Below are 18036 nucleotides of genomic sequence, written 5' to 3'. Positions count from 1 at the left end.
TATCTTATCTTATCTTATCTTATCTTACATCACAATAACACATATTTTTGTGAAGTGTTGTCTTTGCACATCTTATGCATATTTCATGGTTCTTATTTTCGTCATCACTTTACAAACTGTTGAACTACATAATTTAAAGCATATTTAAAATATTCTTTGCAGATTTTATATTCTTTTCTCTTGTAGCTTTACTATAATCTTTTTCTAATATGTTCTTTGACAATGTTTGCTCTCACTTTCCTATTTTTCATGTTTTTTGCCTTATTATTCAGAATCAGAAACAGAATATTTTATTAATCTCCAAGGAAATTATGATTGATATGCGCCAACAGTCGAAGACAAATTCCTTTTAGAATTGTCTTCAGTTGTCAGTAGAGACTCTGTAAGCTTCAAACAGCATCCACGTTAGGATCTGCTTTGTGTTTAAATAACTGATCTTCCCTATTGGACCAAACAGGTATCATACATGAGTGTGTCCTAGAAAAAAAAAAAAAAGTAGTTGCTGACTCAGCTTACTGCAATCTGCATAGTGCCCCCTGCTGGAGGCATACATGTTCACTCACACAGATGCATAAACTCTCTGCCTGAAGGTCTTTTTACATGCACAACTTAAAAGTTGGTCATAGTGCTGAAATATGAATAGTAGTAACACAAAGCAGAGAGGAAAGGTAATCTTTGCATAATCCCTAGCAGTTTATAATTTCATGGAGTCAGCAGACAAAATGAGATGTTTTGGCCGCAGGCTGGATCTGCATGACTGCAGAGTGAGCAGGCACAGAATTGCAAATGGGTATGATTGGACTTAATTGTCTGCCCAGTATCACACTTGATGCCCAGTATCTTTTCTTGCTGTACATCTTTTATGCCCCCCTATCTTTTTTGTGTGTTTGTGTTGCTGCTAGAGGGCAGTGTTTACCTTTTCACTGTAAATCAAAGCAGCTGTGCTTTTTAGTGGGCACACTCTCCATCTAACCTTCTGGAGCTGTGTTTAGGAAGGCTATCTAATGCCTCTCTTAGCATCCAGGGGACAGATGTTGGGGAATTCATTATCTGCTTTAAGACCGCTCAGCTGGACTTTCAGCGCCCAGAACCTCAGTTTTAGTCCAGCATGTTGGACAGCTACTATCAGCACTTTTTTTCTGTAAATGTCAGGTAAGCTATAAACATGTAGAAATCCTGGATGACTCCCTCAAAGTACAAACCGCAACAATGAGAAGACAAGTGTTGTTAGAGATCAACTTTTAAGCAAACAAGCTTGGTTGATAGTGGTGGTTTAGGGTTAAAGGTCATTGTCACCACCTATCAGATCATACCAGGACCCTACAGAAGTTGCACTGCCTGTCCAACTCCTCCAGGTTGGCAGTATGTACCACTGACAGAAGGTTTGCTGTGTCTTTCAGCACAGTCTCAAGAGCATGGAGGATATTCTGGGACATAGGCATACATGTGACAGATATGAAAGGGGTGTAGAGCATGTGTGGAGAATGTTATGTTGCCTGTAACATCGTTGAGTATGAGTGATTTGGTGATGAGTCAGTCATGGTCTAGGGAGGAAATATCCAATGGATGGACGAAAAGACCTCCACAGGATAGGCCAGTGGTTTTCAAACTCCATTGCGGTTTATTTCACACCTCAAACATTTAGCAAACAATTAAGCAAATACAAGTAATCTTCAATAAATTACAGGTAGTAATAAAATACACTACTAACTCTTTTACACTATGTCCACACCTGCACGGGTATTTTTGAAAACGCAGCTGTTTCTATGCGTTTGGACATTTCATCCACACGTAAACGGTGTTTCGAATCACCGAAAACTGAGATTTTTTTAAAACTCCTTTTTGCGTTTACGTGTGGACGAGAAATACAGAGTTCGTCAAAGGCATGTGCCCTTTTTCACGTCACGCAGTGCGCCATGTTATTGTTTACATGAGATGAATTGCAGAATGGCAGATAGAGACAAAATACTGTTAATATGACTGTCTTCAGGTTTTACACCTTACATATACACACGCAGTTACTGTCCCTCTATTTAGAAAGGCAGAGGCGTCACGGTGTGATTATTTTGCGTGTAGTTGTTTTTTTCCTGTGTAATAATTTTCAACATTGCTATCAATGCATTTTTCAAAAAAATGCCTCTCTGTGCAAAATAGGTTCAAAAACATAAACAACTGTGGGATACTGTTTGTCTGTGATTTAGACGGGGGGAACAAATCGTGGCAGGATGAGCCTGATGTTATTTGTATCCAGCTGTAACTTTACTGTATAACGAGCTAACATCTCCAAAATGTCAGGAGTAGTTAGTCATTACAACAAGTGTTTGTGAACTAAAAATCAAGAATGTGCGATACTGTTTGCCCATGATTTGGAGAGCCCAGCGCTGCTCCCGACGCAGGGAAAACCAGTTCTGCAGGGGAGACCTACCGTGGCACTTGTGCAGGTGAAGCCAAAGGGCAGACATGCTTCACCATATTTTCTAGTCTTTGGCTTAGAATGAAGTTGGTTTGGAAACATATTCAGCGATGCTTCATCTGCTGCTTTGCGTTTGTGTGGGCGCCCCGTCAAAAACCTGTCCATTATGCTAGCAGTTTCCAAGCGTTCTTTTTTTCCCCTCCCTTTTCATGGCTACTAGCCTTGTTTTGACTTGTGGCTAATACTCCTCTTCACTGCTGTCATCTAGTAAAGGACAATCCAACTGCTCTTCAGGCAGGTTAAGTTTTGAAGCCCTGGTACTATTGGGTGTTCTTAGCTTGTCAATGGAGCACTTTACTGTCAGACTTGTATTGGATCCGAGCATTTGTGATGGCAACATCAATGAAATGACTGATGACACCTATCATTCATTTCTTTGTTCAGCATTCGGTCACACGGAAACCTGGACATGAGCCTTCTGCTACAAATATCTTCTGGAGCTTTCCCAGACACAGTCAAAGCCATCAGTACTGTTATAGTGTAATGGTAAATGGGCTGGTTCTTGTATAGCACTTTTCTACTCTATCTGAGCACTCAAAGCACTTTTACACACATACACCAGCATAAGTGTATGTAGCATTTCTATGTAGCATTCACACGCATTCAAACTCTGAAGGATGCATCGGAGAGCAACTTGGTTGCCCAAGGATATTGGCTGACAGTCCAGTCTGTCTTATGGCCTCATGGTCTTATGTTTTATGATCATAAGCTAGTTTGCTTGCCGTGAGCAAGCCGTCAAACTATTTGGTGAATGATGGTTCAGGCCTCCTCCAGACAATCATTAGAGATGCTCCCCGACCCTCTTTTCGTAGCTGCTTATCTCCTCTTAGCTAGCATGGCTTTGGTTCTTCAATGTAGTTCCAATTGCTAGAAGACCTTTTGCGAACAAAGTATCTGCGATATTAATTGTTGTGCAGTATCAAGCAAAGAATATGCAATTTCCTGTCTGAACATATTTAACCAATTGCAAGACAACTCCTAATCTTTTTTTCCTGAATGCATTTTCCCCTTGGTACACAAGGAGAACAAAGACTTTTAGGCCAGTAGGGTTTGGCTTACGAGTGGCGAGGTACACAGGTCACTAGTTTTTAGCAGGGATAACACATAGACAACCATTCACACTCACATTCACACCTATGGCCAGTTTAGAATCATCAGTTCACTGTTCTGTTAATCTGTACATCAGTGAGCATTATACATAAACACACATGCACTCATGCTAGTTAACAGAGATGCAGCGCATAAGATGAGCAAATAAACCAGCAATATGAGGTTTGTTTGTTTTTTAATTAACAATATAGTTTTAAAGGATAGCAAAATTCTAACTAAACCTTACACACACTAATTCCCTATGTTTTAGCAATACCAATCTGACAAAGTAATATAAAAGATATATATAACCAGAGATCCATTTTTTATGTGTATAATTTACATTGTAATTTTGCTTTAATGTAGGTGAAAAATAAGAATTGCTCACCCAAGCTTTAAGATGCCATTTGAGTGATCTGTGCGTTCCTAATGCTCTTTTAAAGAATGAAAAGAAATTAGTTCTGGCAAGCAAAAAGACTTCCTGCAGAAATGGGAGCAGCTCAGAGGATTAAGAGGGGATGTTCTAAGTGCTAAGCACCAATGGCTTCCATTCAATTTGATCACTGTGAGAGAATTTAACTACACAAGTACAAGACATTTGTTAGACTTTTATGAGTCTCCAAAATCACTGATTTCAATTCAAACTTTCAATGCTTAGAATTTTTATTTAACAAAACAGTAACAACCCCCCCCCCCCCCCACACACACACACACACACACACCCAGCATTTTAAGTCAACAAAGATACATCCCATGTTATTATTTTCAGTATTGCAAAGCTTCTGTGTAAGTTCAATAAGAAAGATCTATAATCCCTCACCTGCCTGCTTTCCTCTGTTAGGTTGCTTTTCAGTTTTTCAGCCACTTTCTGTTCAACCACTTTGCCATGCTGTCAATCCTAGTACTGCCATTGTTACTCTAGTCCAATCAATTGCCTTCTTTGAGCCTATCAGCCTTCACTTTGCATGGCATAATTCTTTGCTCTCTGTCATTTTCCCTTTCAGACTCATTCATACAACCCACCTCCTCCCCATCTCCACCTCACAGTCACCTCAGTCATAGCTCCATCCAAGCCTCAGTTTTCATCTTCACCTTCTTCTTCTAGTTGCTCAGCAGTCCTGAGCAAGCACTTTAGCAACAGTGGGAAGGAAAAACTCACTTTTAAGCTGAATGCTCTGCCTTCCATACTACTGCATACAACTACTACAGATGGGTTTTTAAGTAATGGTTTAATCACTGCCATCTTATAGGCATGTGGTACTTAGCCCAGTAATAGGAATAAACTGATCATATTTAAAATTATAGTATTAATTAATGGCAGGACTTCTCTGAGCAGTCTTGTAGGAATGGGGTCTAAAAGACACGTTAATGAATTGGAGGAAGTAATTACTGAAGTTAACACTGAAAAATCAATCAGAGAGAAACAGTCTAAAAAAATTAACAATATTACTGAAAGTAGCTGTACGTAATAATATTATAAGTAATTTTTTCTCTAATGTTTATTTTGCATTTTTGAAAAAATTTATGAAATCATGACAATTTAAGGTTAAAGGGATGCTTGGCTCAACAGAGCTCTAACTCTTTGTCAGCCTGGCTGCAGTGCTAACAGAAACCTAGGGTTGTTCTTAATTTCCCTTAAAAAAAAAATAGAGCAATAAACTATTTTTCCAGGCAAAATAAAGATCTTCTTAATTAGTGAGATTTCATTTCCTCCCCACCTTACAGATTATCTGCTTTAACGTGTATGTTTCAGAATTGAATGCTTCTATTAAATTGGTTTTTGGTGAAGACCGAGTCTCTAAATATGCAAGGCCTTTCCTGAAAAAGATATTTTCTGTTTGAAGCACATGTTGTGTATTCCTTTCAGCACTGAATGATGCAGCACTCAGTGGTGAATCGTGTTCAGAGCATGACAGCGCTCTGACCTGCACAGTGAGCTGTGTTCACACAGTGATTTCTGGAAGTATTTCTGAGACCATGCACTGATTTCCATTACATAATCATACCTGGCCTTATAGCAGTGCTGCCGAGGGCCTTAACATTATATAAACATTTATAATAAATAAATTATAATACATTACATTACATTATAATAAAATTTAATATAACCTTAAATTTTTTTATAGAGCACTCAACTTTTTTTTTAATTGGGTTTGTAATTTTTATAAACAGAATTTTATAGAATCAGCAGTTCTATTAAGTTAGGATCAAAGATACTAGGTGAATTTTCTTAGACAGTGTAAAGTGGAACCTATTATACTGACATGACAAGGTGTAAAAACAAAACCTCTTTCAGACATTAGGAAAAAGGTTTTGGATGCTTATTAATCTCCAATGGACTGAAAAATTATTGAAATAAAACTTACAATTATCTACAAGTTGTGAACATTTAAAACAACGTCTGTTCTTTCAAGAACTGATTGGCTCAGCAAATTCAGCCCAGGAGCAGACCGTTGTAGGCAAAAAGAAATTTGAAATTTCTCAACCTTGAGATTTCTCAGTTTTTCAAAAGCAACTGCAACAGATTCTGTTAGCAGTAAACTTTTAATCTATTCACATTTTACCTGAAAGAAGCAAACTTTTTAAATTTCGTTAATAAGCAAAATCCAGATTAACATGACATAGCTGAAAAACTACTGCCGTAATGTGAATGATAGAAACAGAAAACAACCGACTCTCTTATTTATGATATATTTGATGGACACACTGTATCTAGGTCTCTCTTTATACAGCTTAAGCCAAATTTGAAGTTGGCCCATTTGGGTGCAACTCAGCAGGGTTCTTGTAATTCCACTTTGATATAACTGTGCCTGACTATCCTGCGCAAACAACTTTAACTTACAATAAACTGACAAGAGCACTGCTTAGAGGTAAACGAGAACAGGTTTGAACCTTGCTCTCCATGCGATTGATACATATTTGCGTGGGATTTATGTTTTGTTGCATTTCTGCATTTAGAGCACAGTTACCTTCAATGCATGTGCAAATCTCTGGGCAGATAAACAAAAAAATGTTTTTAAATCTGTTCCTTCCATTTACTATTTTATACACTGTTGGTACGATATAAGTTGCAGTATGTGACTGACATGAAAGAACACTTTAATAGTTTTCATCTGTCTGTCTGGGTCTGTTTTCGAGGCTTCTCATGCTATCGCCCTTGCTCCGCGACCACTCCTCTTCTTCCCTTCTTACAAAGATTATTACTGCCAGCTGACCTCCTACACACCACTTGCCACCCAGTAAGTTGTTTAAATACAAATAAGATGGCGGTATAAGAAAACACTGGAAGCAGAGTAAATACTACAATTATCATGCTTTTGTTTTGTTTTGTCATGTCACACAGTAAAAACAATACAATATCCACATCTCTGCAGTATTAAAGTGTAGAAACCCTGAATGCTAGCCATGTCTTTAATAATTCCTGATCTAATCTGAACAAATCCAAAAGGCACATGAAGCTCAACATTATTTTAAAAAAGCCTCAAACTACAAAAACATATCAAAATAAGTGACATTAAGTTACATTAAAGTACCAAGATAATGGACAAAAATGATCTTAGTCATTTTTTATAACATATGGTGTGTTCAGCACATTTGACTGAATATAAACAAGAGGGCAGAATGACACGCAAATTTAATGCCATATGATTATAACGTGATTCATCATAAAACATGAGCTCTTATTCTGACTCATAAACAATGTGGAAACAGAAAAGGGATTAGAGAACAACAAGCCCTCTGTCTCTCGCTCTCTTTCTCACACACACACACACACACACACACACACACACACACACACACACACACACACACGCACGCACACACACACACACACACACACACACACAGAGTTCAGCACCCAAACTCCAGCGCAGACCTCACACTCACTGAAGGGCAGAGCCGAAAACAGCAGTCTGCTGTACGTTCATCCCTCATAATTCATAATTAAGATTCAAAGTTTGTTTAAGGAGGAATGAATCCTGTGCAAGCTGTTAGTGTTGTTGCTTTTTCTGTGGGAAAAAAAACTCCAACTTTATTTTATATTAAAATTAAAATACCAAACTCATAAATCTGACAAATAAAATAAAAACAGATTAGCACCATAGTGCTCATTATTATTGTACTCACCATCCACCATGTCTTGGCACTGACATCATAACACAACTGCCACTTCACCGAGCTGTCTGCTTCACCGCATCCTCCTGGTGCAGATGACATTGCCATGACAACAGAAAGGGAGCAATCAAACCATCAGTTCATGGCTTTTGAGGAAAACAGAGGACTCGATGATAAGTGATGAGCTGCGCTTCCCGTGCTTTTGTCTGTATTTCTCAGCCTTTTTCGGATGCAGTCCTGTGCTGTTGTAGTTCAGCTCTGGGTCTTTATACAAAGTTCCTGAGAAGAACAGAGCAAGAAGCAAGTGGCAAACTAATGCCCAAACCGTCCAGTATCTAAAAAGAAGGGCTTCGATGTTTGGTTTCCAGTGCAACGAAGATTAATGTACATTTGACATATTCAAGAATCCTCTGACATGTGTCGACACTTTGTATTGCTTGTGTTTGATATATTCTCCCTGCTCAACAAATCAGTCAAGCCTCCGAAAAACAAAAAGTTAGTTATATTTAGTGCAGTTTTAAATAAAGCCTACATTATAAAAGCACAAAAAAACAGCCTTGAACTATATAGGAACCCTGATCCAGCACCGTTTCTCCTCTCTGTCCCACTGGACTCCCACTAAATCCAAAAACTATCAGGCAGAGAATTTCAAAAGTCCCACTCCACCATGGTCCATTTCCAGTCGTCAGCTTCTTGCATTTCTTTCTTCATACAAAAGCCGAGCTGCTTACCTGTCACGTTCTGTCCCCCACAGCCTCGAGGGAAACCTCAAACTTTGAACTCCAAACAAAACTCAATGTGATATTGTTCTCTTGTCAGTTATGCTTCCCCTGATCATTCCCTCATGTGGCTCCTGACAGTCTCTTCATTTTGGAAAATCAAAATAAATAGGCATTAGTTATTTGTAAGTACTGAATATATTCCTGTATTGTTTTTCCAGGTCCTTTCAGCACCTGTCCAAGTTCAGCAGTATCTCTACAGAGAGTCCCATTCAAAAAAGTTCAATCAAGCTCCATTCTTTCTGACAATTTTAAAGTGGAGGAAAAACAGCAGCCAACAACCAAACCGACAAGCCAGCCACCCCCTTTCTTTATTCCACTGAGTGGGCTGTCACTTTGAAGAGGCGGATTAAGAACTAGTAGACACACATGCGGGTACACACATACATCAGATGCTTGTTGCCAGCTGTCTAATCACATACATGTACAAAAACATACACACGTTGCTTTAAAAAACACTAATGTGCAAATAAAACAAAAATGAGCCAAAAACCCTTTAGGTCGAGATGTCCACTGTGACTCAGTGCTCATTTTGAAAAAATGCACTGACCTTTCTCTGTCTCTCACTCGCTCGCTCTCTTTTTATCCAACACCCCCACAGCAGCACGGGCTGGTACAGGGATCCTCAAATCTAACTTCTTCAGTGGTTCATGGAAACGTGAAGTTCTCTAATGTCCTATCATTTCAAATCTTTCTTATGTTAGGAAGAGACACTTTCGAGTTATTCCACAATCAAATTATAAAACTCAAGGTGAGAAGAAAAGATGATACGTGACTCTGAGAAGCTTAAGAAAAAGTGGATACTAATACTGCGAATACTGAGATTGTTAATACCCTAAATATTTGGGAATTCACAACTATATAATTGCTCCTAAATTTGCTCTGATTCTATTGTTTTGTAGTATGTGAGTTTTCTGTTATGATTGTTGTGCTGGAAACTCACACCTGCCCATTCTGCTCTGAGTCTCCTCTGTCAGCATGACAAAACGTGTTAAAATTATACGCCAGGACCACGGGAAGAATCTGGTGCCTCACAGCAAAAAAGTCTTGCGTTCGACTCCACCACCTTGCTGTGGAGTTTGCACGTTCTCCCCGTGTTTGTGTAGGCTATCCAGGTTCTCTGGTTTCCTCCCACAGTCCAAAGACATGCAGTTGGTGAGGTTAGGTTAACTGGTGATTCTAAATAACCATAGGTTGTCTGCCTCTCTGTGTTAGCAGGGTGTACCCCATCCCTCGCCCTATCATAGATGGGATGGGCTGCAACCCTGATAAGAAAGAGGACGTGTGTATCGAGTCAGATGGACATAGCTTTGGCCAATATCCAAGTAACCAGGTGAGTCAGCAGACCCTCAGGCTTTGAAGCTTTGACTCCAGCACACTAAGGCCAGTGTACGTGGGCCAGTTTCTGAAGCGTTCATTCAAACCGTACTATTAGTTTTCCTACTCCACTCCCCTCTTTTCACCACCCGTGCATTTTTGTCCCTTTAGGAATTTATGTGCATTTAGGTGTTAATAGTCTTGATCTGCTCTCCCCTGTGCTTTTGTGTTGCCACGCTTGCTAGTTGTTTGTCTCTATATTTGTCATTTCTTTTTTATCTGTCCACAAAGTCCAACCAATTGTGGAAAAGCCCTTTACAGGTCTTCTTCCTGTTAAAGGAACTTCATCCTCATAAGAGTTTGTCTAGTTATTGGCATTTTCTTTATCTTACTTTATAGCTGATCTTGAGATGACTGTTGATGAACTAATGTTATGTCAATTAAAAATAAATGAGCCAAACTGAACTGCTCGGTATTGTACCTCAGCCGAATGCTTCTGGCTTCCCAGGAACACGGGGTCCAACCATTTTGGAGACCTGGGGGCTGCAACAACTCTACAGACCAGTTTTAGCAGAAAAAAACTAATAGTAAAATTGCTGTTTTGGTTAAATGTACCCAGCCACTCACCCACCCACAACCACACACACAGTCTCGCTAGATAGATAGATAGATAGATAGATAGATAGATAGATAGATAGATAGATAGATAGATGTCATTTCGAATCATACTTCCTTCACAGGGATTTTGCAATTTTCTTTTAAAGTAAATTAACCAATTTACAGTACTACCTCTGCCCTTTGCTGAGCTGCCTTGTCTAGAGGACGGGTGGTTTTTCAGGGTGTGGTGACAGTGCGGTTGACTTAGTGTCTATGTCAGCCCATAGAGTTATAGCCTTACAGCTGAGGGCTTGAGGTCTCCAGATCAGGCCAACCACAGCCCACTGACGAGAAGGTCAATACTCCTCCACCAAATGTCAAACTGCTGTTTTAGGCTTGCCTTAAACTGGCATTATTATTTAGGGTACTATTGTTCTTCCCTGGTCTTTTTAGTAGTTTTTCCCTTTAAATGCCTAAATACTGCTTTAAATACTAGAGAGGATGAAAACTTACTGAGGGTTTAGCAGTATGAAACAGCCCACCTCTCACCACACACATGCACATAAATTTAAAACACAATCTTGTAATTACTAGTTCAATCAATCATCTCTAAGGTTCCACCCCCTCACTTAATTAGACAATTAACCTCCCTCAGAGGTGTAAACATGCAGCAAATCAGGCATAAACACAGCACTGTTGGTCCACAAAAACAACAGGACATAAAGGGAGTAAATTACAGGTCAGAATAAGCACACACACACACACACACACACAGTCCAGTACCCAAACCCCGGAACAGACCTCACACTTACTGAATGACAGAGCAGAACAAGCCTCTCTTTTCTTGACTTCAAAATCTGCTCTACTTTCTTGCATTCATGATCGTTGTCCAACAAAATGTAATCTTATGATTCACATTAAACACGATACTTATATATAATCAGCATAGCTGGGATACACAGTTCAATTTGGTTTTATTTATATAGCTCCAATTCACAGCACCATTCATCTCAATGTGCTTTATACATTTATATAAGAACACTGAATTAAAACAGAAAGCACCCCAACAACAATCTGATGATGTCCTGTGAGTAAACACTTTATAAGAACCTTCAGCATGACCAGGTTTAGGGAGGGGCAGCCGTCTGCCTAGAGAAACAACAAACATATTGATATATATTTTATTTAATAGATATATATATTAAACATATTTGATTTATATTTGGTTGTATTTGAGCAGAAACTGAAGTGGCTATACACATGCCCTGTAGTTTGTGAAGTTCAGACAGTTTTTGATTTATTTATTCAGTGGGGTGGCATGTTGGTGTGGTGGTTAGCACTCAGCAGGACGGTTCTGGGTTCAAATCCAGGCTGGGGCTTTTCTCTGTGGAGTTTGTCTGTTTCCCCCATGTCTACCAGGTTATGTCCATCTATCTTCTTCTCAAAGACATGCATGCAACGGGCTAGCAACTTCCCAAGGTCAACCTTGCCTCATGCCCTGTGACAGCTGGGGTAGGCTCCTGTCCCCCCAACCCTGAACTGGATGAATAGAAGATGATGGGTGGATTTATACACATACCAGATGTTATCACGGGGAACTTATTAAGTTATTAAAGTAAATACAAATCTGCTATTAAACACTCACTTCGGGACAGTGATTCCAGCTCTTAAGCAAGCTACAGTGGAAAACAGCGCTCGTGAAGCACAGTGGGCAGCAGTACGTGATACACAGATGTAGGGCAATGGGGCTCTTGATCTCTGAAGCCATTTAACAGCTTATAAAAGGCTTAAATGCTTTGGCACCACCTGCTGGATGTTTCCAGTGCTGCTTTAAACAACATGACTCTAGATCAGGCTTGGCCAACTCCAGGACTCGAGTGCCGGTGTCCTGCAGGTTTTAAATAGTACTCTGGATCTACACACCTGAATCAAATGATTAGTTCATTAGTTCAAGACATGTTGAGGAGGTAATTTAGCCATTTGAATCAGCTGTGATGGATCCAGCAGGACACCGGGCCTCGAGGCCCAATTTTGCCAATACCTGAAGGTTTTCAAACAACTCTTCCTCTTCCTCTCTGGGGGATCTGCCAGCATCCACAACACTGAATTTGGAATAATATGTTGTTTGGTTATCTTTTGAATAGCATAGCTCAAAATGTGTTAAATGTATTTATGTCTGTAGCATTTTTAGCTCCCACTGGTCCACTCCTGCCACCATTGTGCCCTCTTACCACTTTTTTTCCACTATGGTGACTGTGATAAGGAGGGAGCGGTTCAAAGAAAAGAGATGTTTCAGAGTCCTGTCGATGGATGGTTTGATCTAGTGAATAAAAATAGTTCTTTATGGATTAGAGACATATAATGTGCATAGATGACAGCGCTGCATGAATAACTGAGTTTGCAGTAGGAACAGGAAGCTCACTGCTGTGGTTTGTAGCTGACGTTACTGGTTAACAACCTTTAACAGATTCAGCTTCTCTACAGTAACTTTTTGCGTTTACCTTCCTACATATACTTGCATGTCCATCTGCAATCGCATTTCTGTACAAAAGTGGGGGGTTTTTCTGTGGATGAGGCTTGTTTATATATCAGTGGCATAATTGCTGGAAAGAGACTTATTTTATTTGTTGTTGAGGGTTTTTTCCATTTATTTATTTTTTTAATTGAATTTTGAATCATTGTCTTGCTCTTAAGCTTCAGGGCATGAACTGAAGCCCAGATATTCTCCTTCGGGATTTCCTGGTAGAGAGCAGAATTCATGGTTTCATTATTCACAGCAAGTCGTCCGGGTCCTGAAGCAGCAAAGCAACACACAACCATGACACAATCACCAGATCTGACTGTTGGTATGAGGTTCTTCTTCCCAAATACTGTGTAAGTTTTACTAACAGACAAGTTTTGTTTCCATCATTTTTTTGATTCTTGATCAACATGCATATATTTTCTCAAATACATTTATGAAGGATACAAATTATTTAAAAGCACAGCTTTATGTAGGGATGCATAAAAAATAAAAAGACGACAGGATATTGGAAAAACAACATAATCACACCACTTCTTCTTCTTTCATTTATTCTTGATTAACATATGAAGCAGTGGGATTTGGTACATCAGGTGTGAGCTCCAGTAGCTCTGGTTAACCAATAAACCAGTAACCAACCAGACCTAGTGCATCATTGTAAACATAACCTTTAAAACTAAATATATCATATTTTGTTTTATTTTATTTGCAAAGAAAAAACCCAAAGTAAATTGCAACATTTATTTTTAAAGAGCAAAATGTAAATAAATGCCTGATGTTGCAAATACAACACAAATCAAAACTTAATTTGTTTTGTAAAATGTTTAACATAATTTATAATTCAGCAACAGATTCTATATTGATCAAATATTTGATATAAAATAACTCTAAAATGAATTAAGACACTACATGTAGGATTTAAATTTCCAGTTTTCCAGAACAGTTCTTGGCTTTGCAAATAATCTCTCGTCTTCCTCCTGTTTCTTACATCTTTCTCCATCTGTCACTTTTGCACATGAATGTTTTTTTCCTCTCGCTGGAAAATACAGCAACTCTTTATTTAGCTCACAGACATGTTTTGCGAGAAAAAGTGCTTTTTGTCTTTGCTGATATTTTCTGATATTTGCTCAACCATCAACTTAAAAACTCGATTTATAGCAATATTCACTAAATATGACCATGATAACTTTATTAAATAAAAACAAGTGAGTGAGTGTGATTTAGCAGAATCGTGCTCTTCAGTTGGTCATGAACAGCTACAGACTGGTTTGATGAATTTCAGCTCCATCCGCCCCTGCTGGCTCGTCATAACCATCCTCCCTGCAGAAAAAAGACAGTGATGATCAGACAGGTTATTTGTTTAATCGCTTTTACCTGTAGCTACCTTTGAATACCGTGAGTGACTTCATAATGTAAGAAAGTGCATCCAAATTTATGTCTAATGGATGTGAATACTAGATATTTTTAAAGAAAAACAAGGTTATTAATTTCACCACCAAGTTAACTGGTAATTGTAATGCAGAAGTACAGTTTCCATTGTTGCTGTGGAGGGAGGATGTGGTCTGTGGCTTAGCTGCAGGGGAGAGGTGGTACAGTGGTTTCAGGGGCACTGCCAGGGGAGGCTGACTGACCCAGCTGTCAACGATGGTCTAATCATGCCTTACCTGTTTCAGTAGCACGCTGGAGCCTGGCAGAGGGAGGACAACACTGGGCTGGCATTGAGAGACAGAGACAAAACGAAGGCGGCTACTGAGGCCTGAAAAAGCCTTTGTAAATAAGCGTAGCCCATACACGCAGTCCAGGTACCGGTGAAGATGGTTGAGGAGCTGCCCACTCTGCATCAGGAGATTGAGGCAGTGCATCAGCAACAAGATGAGATGCTACAGACCCAGGCCACAAGACGCAGGCGTGCTCAGAGGATCCACCAGGGAGCCCTCAGCCAATGGTGGCAAGACCATGGCTCCTTACCCCAAAGAGGAGACCCTCCATCACCACCTGAGGGAGAGGAGCTGCCCTGTTCATATCCTAGTAACCTGTTTCTCTCTGCGTCCCTTAATTCTGATTAAAGGATGTGCCAGATTGGACTAGGTTTAACAAACTGATGGGCAATGGCATGATGGGCAATGACATGTGATGTCTGTGCTGCGCTCAGGGGGATATCACTTTGTTTTAGTTCTTGTGGATTATGCAGTGAGATGTCTCAAAGCAGCGCTGCTGCTTAGCATTTTTGCAAGGAGTGTAGCACAGATGCTGTTTTAGTTCACCTCCTGAGTCAGCATCCCAAAAGGGATACAGATGGACCATGGCACCTTGTCTCACACTTTAAAAGAACACTATGAATTATTGGGCTAAAAGTCTGTTCGGACCAGCGTCTATCACTTGCGCACTGACAGGTTAGTGGGGCATATGAAGAAGACTTTAAAGTCTACGACTCGTAGGTTCATTTACAAGGATGAACACAATTGGCATCACTGGCTAGACCCACTATTGTGGTTGTGCATGAGGTGCCGCAGGACCCTGCAGGATTTTCTTCCTTTGAGCTGCTGTTTGGCAGGAAGCCATGAAGGTTGTTGGAATTAATTAAAGAAAATGGGGAAGAAGGTACAGGAAGGCTATTAGTGTTAGGTGCATGCCATTAAGCAACTTAATTCATTTAAAAAATAATGTTACAAAAGCTTAGAAATAAAGCACACCCAGGGGGCTTGAGCTCCTGGCATAAACATATAGGTTTACAGTTCATCAGCATATTTTATTTTCATTTCAGTAGATTTTCTATTGATTTGTTGTTGTGTAAAACAAACAGCCATGGATGAAGTACGGCTGCTTCTTCAAGTCAAAGTTTGTTTATCAGGTGCCTGCTAGCTTTTTCCCAGTCAAGGTTTTAATGGTGATTACAGGAACAGTGCTGCTGTTTTGGATGCTAGAGAAATGCACCTGCACTGTGTCTGCAATGGTTCTACCTTTTCACTCTTTGGTGTGTGTGTGTGTGTGTGTGTGTGTGTGTGTGTGTGTGTGTGTGTGTGTGTGTGTGTGTGTGTGGGCGTTGGCCTCCTTGCTCTAGGCAACGGGGCTAGCTTCTTTCTGCTGGGGAGGTTTTACTGTTTTTACTCTTGTGTTTACTTTTTATTGCTGTTTCGTATTGTAGTAATTCAGTTTTTACATCGTTTTATACATTATCTATGCAATCACTGTGGTAGTTTGTGCTCGTGCAGCACACTGTGCTTCTGCCTAGAAATAAATGAACTTTACCCTACCCTAAAAATACTGACTAATTGTGAGGTTTGGTTTATATGCTGTGACATCGCTCATCACCGTTGCCTCCACCAGTGTGTGAACGTGAGAGTGAATGAATAGTGGAATTGTAAAGCGCTTTGAGGGTCTCGAAAAGCGCTATATAAATGCAATCCATTATTATTATTATTATTATTATTATTATTATTATTATTATTATTATTATTATTGTTTATAAAGTAAGCTATGCTTGCATTCATTTTTGCTACATGAGATTTCATATATTTCATATTTCCTCTTTTTTCCCTAAAACAAACCTTTTCTTAAGTAGTCTTTGAATAACCAGAATAATGAAGACAAGGAGAAGGAAACCGACAACAGCTGTCAGGCCGAGTAGCCAGGGCTGAAGGGACACTGGCTTGGATCCTTCTGCTGCTCTCATGCCATTTTGAACACCTGCACACACACAGACTTGCATTATTATTGGGGGGGTTCTAATCACCAGATGATATTGCACTTTGCACAGATTTCCTGTAAACCTTACCCTAAATGCTTACTCTAAACTTGGGTCTACCATAAGCTTAAACTGATTGTTTAACATCATAGTTTAAAGTATGGGTGCTTCTGTCTGTAAAAGGAAGATGAGTCCTCAGTGTGTGCAGAGAATTATAATGACATTTGTGATATCAATGCATAACTGTAAATAAAGTGAAAGCCAATTTAAATTAATTTGTATGTTTTTAATGACATAATCATTTTTTAAAATTTGACGTTAGGCTCAGAACTGCTCCTTATCAAAAACAGAGCGAGTCAGAAGGACAGAGTTTACATTCTATTCATTTCGATAGACCTGGTAATTATATGTAACCTGGTGGAAGCAGTTTGTAGGAATAATTGTTCCTACAGGTTCACACCGCACTGCAACAAGGGTCTCATATGTGACATCTTCAATCATTAATGAACAAAATATGGAAACAAAGTTGAGTAACAAAGAAAACACATTTTATGGTACCACAAAGTGCCATAGTTAGACAGATTAGTGTTTCACAAGAACAAGCATTTTAGCGTTTAAGGACACCAGGTTAAAATAAATCAAGTAACTAAACAATGACCTAACGTCTGAGCTGTAAACAGTATAGCAGATAAAAGAAAATCAGACACACCGACGCACATATATGTAGACAGCAAGACGATATAACCCACACTTGTTTGTAGTAAGAAATACAGAATTACATATGAATTCAAACAGAAGGCGGGACATGTTTTACCTCTGTCAGCTAAGCAGATGGTGGCACACAGCAGCACGCATGACAAAAATATTTTCATTGTGAATTCAGACCAAGTCGATCCAACAGCTCACTAGAAATGGGACTCCAGCTCACCTGACTTTCTGAGAAAACACATGCACCTAACACTAACTGGGGTCAAAGTTCACAGTCCACACAGATAATATCACAGAAAGTTATTGTGCTCTTACATTTCAGCATTTTCACGTGGTTCATGTACAGCCATAGGCCTCATAAGGGACAATAGTTAATTAGGCGAGCACTGCTGAGTAAAAATCACAGGGCCATTACAAAGAATCTGAATATACTGAAATATTTTATAGCTTTAACAGCAGCAGTTTAACTTGATTGCTGAGCCTAGATTATCCAAGTGGCATTCTGGGCAAAAAAACAAACAAACAAAAGCGCTTCTTTCTGCACTAACATAATAATCTGGGTAGGCTATGTAAGAGAATGAAACAAGTAGGAGTTAGGTAAGCAAAGGAAAGCAGAGGACAAGAAAAAAAGGTGTGCCATTTTTATGGAAGTTGCCTACTGAGAATTGCTTTGCTCAACATTAAAGTTGCTGAGAAAATCTTCAGTATGCCGACATGTCTGTGTCCTGATGGTAGATTTAACATGAACTCG

At 39.4% G+C, this 18036-nt stretch overlaps 1 long non-coding RNA gene across 1 annotated transcript; it reads right to left on the bottom strand.

Annotated features, from left to right (window-relative positions):
- Positions 1 to 13543: 13543 nt before the first annotated feature.
- LOC309691831 lies at positions 13544 to 17510 on the bottom strand. Its single transcript, XR_014272130.1, has 3 exons — positions 17392 to 17510; positions 16441 to 16579; positions 13544 to 14212 (listed from the first exon to the last, which is right to left on the bottom strand). It is a non-coding gene; the product is annotated as an uncharacterized lncRNA (long non-coding RNA).
- Positions 17511 to 18036: the final 526 nt, after the last annotated feature.

The sequence above is a fragment of the Aulonocara stuartgranti genome (genome assembly GCF_965226115.1).
Source record: "Aulonocara stuartgranti genome assembly, chromosome: 17".
In the NCBI taxonomy this organism is placed as follows: Eukaryota; Metazoa; Chordata; class Actinopteri; order Cichliformes; family Cichlidae; genus Aulonocara; species Aulonocara stuartgranti.
The sequence above is the reverse complement of the archived record's forward strand: the minus strand, read 5'-3'. Positions and strand labels throughout refer to the sequence as shown.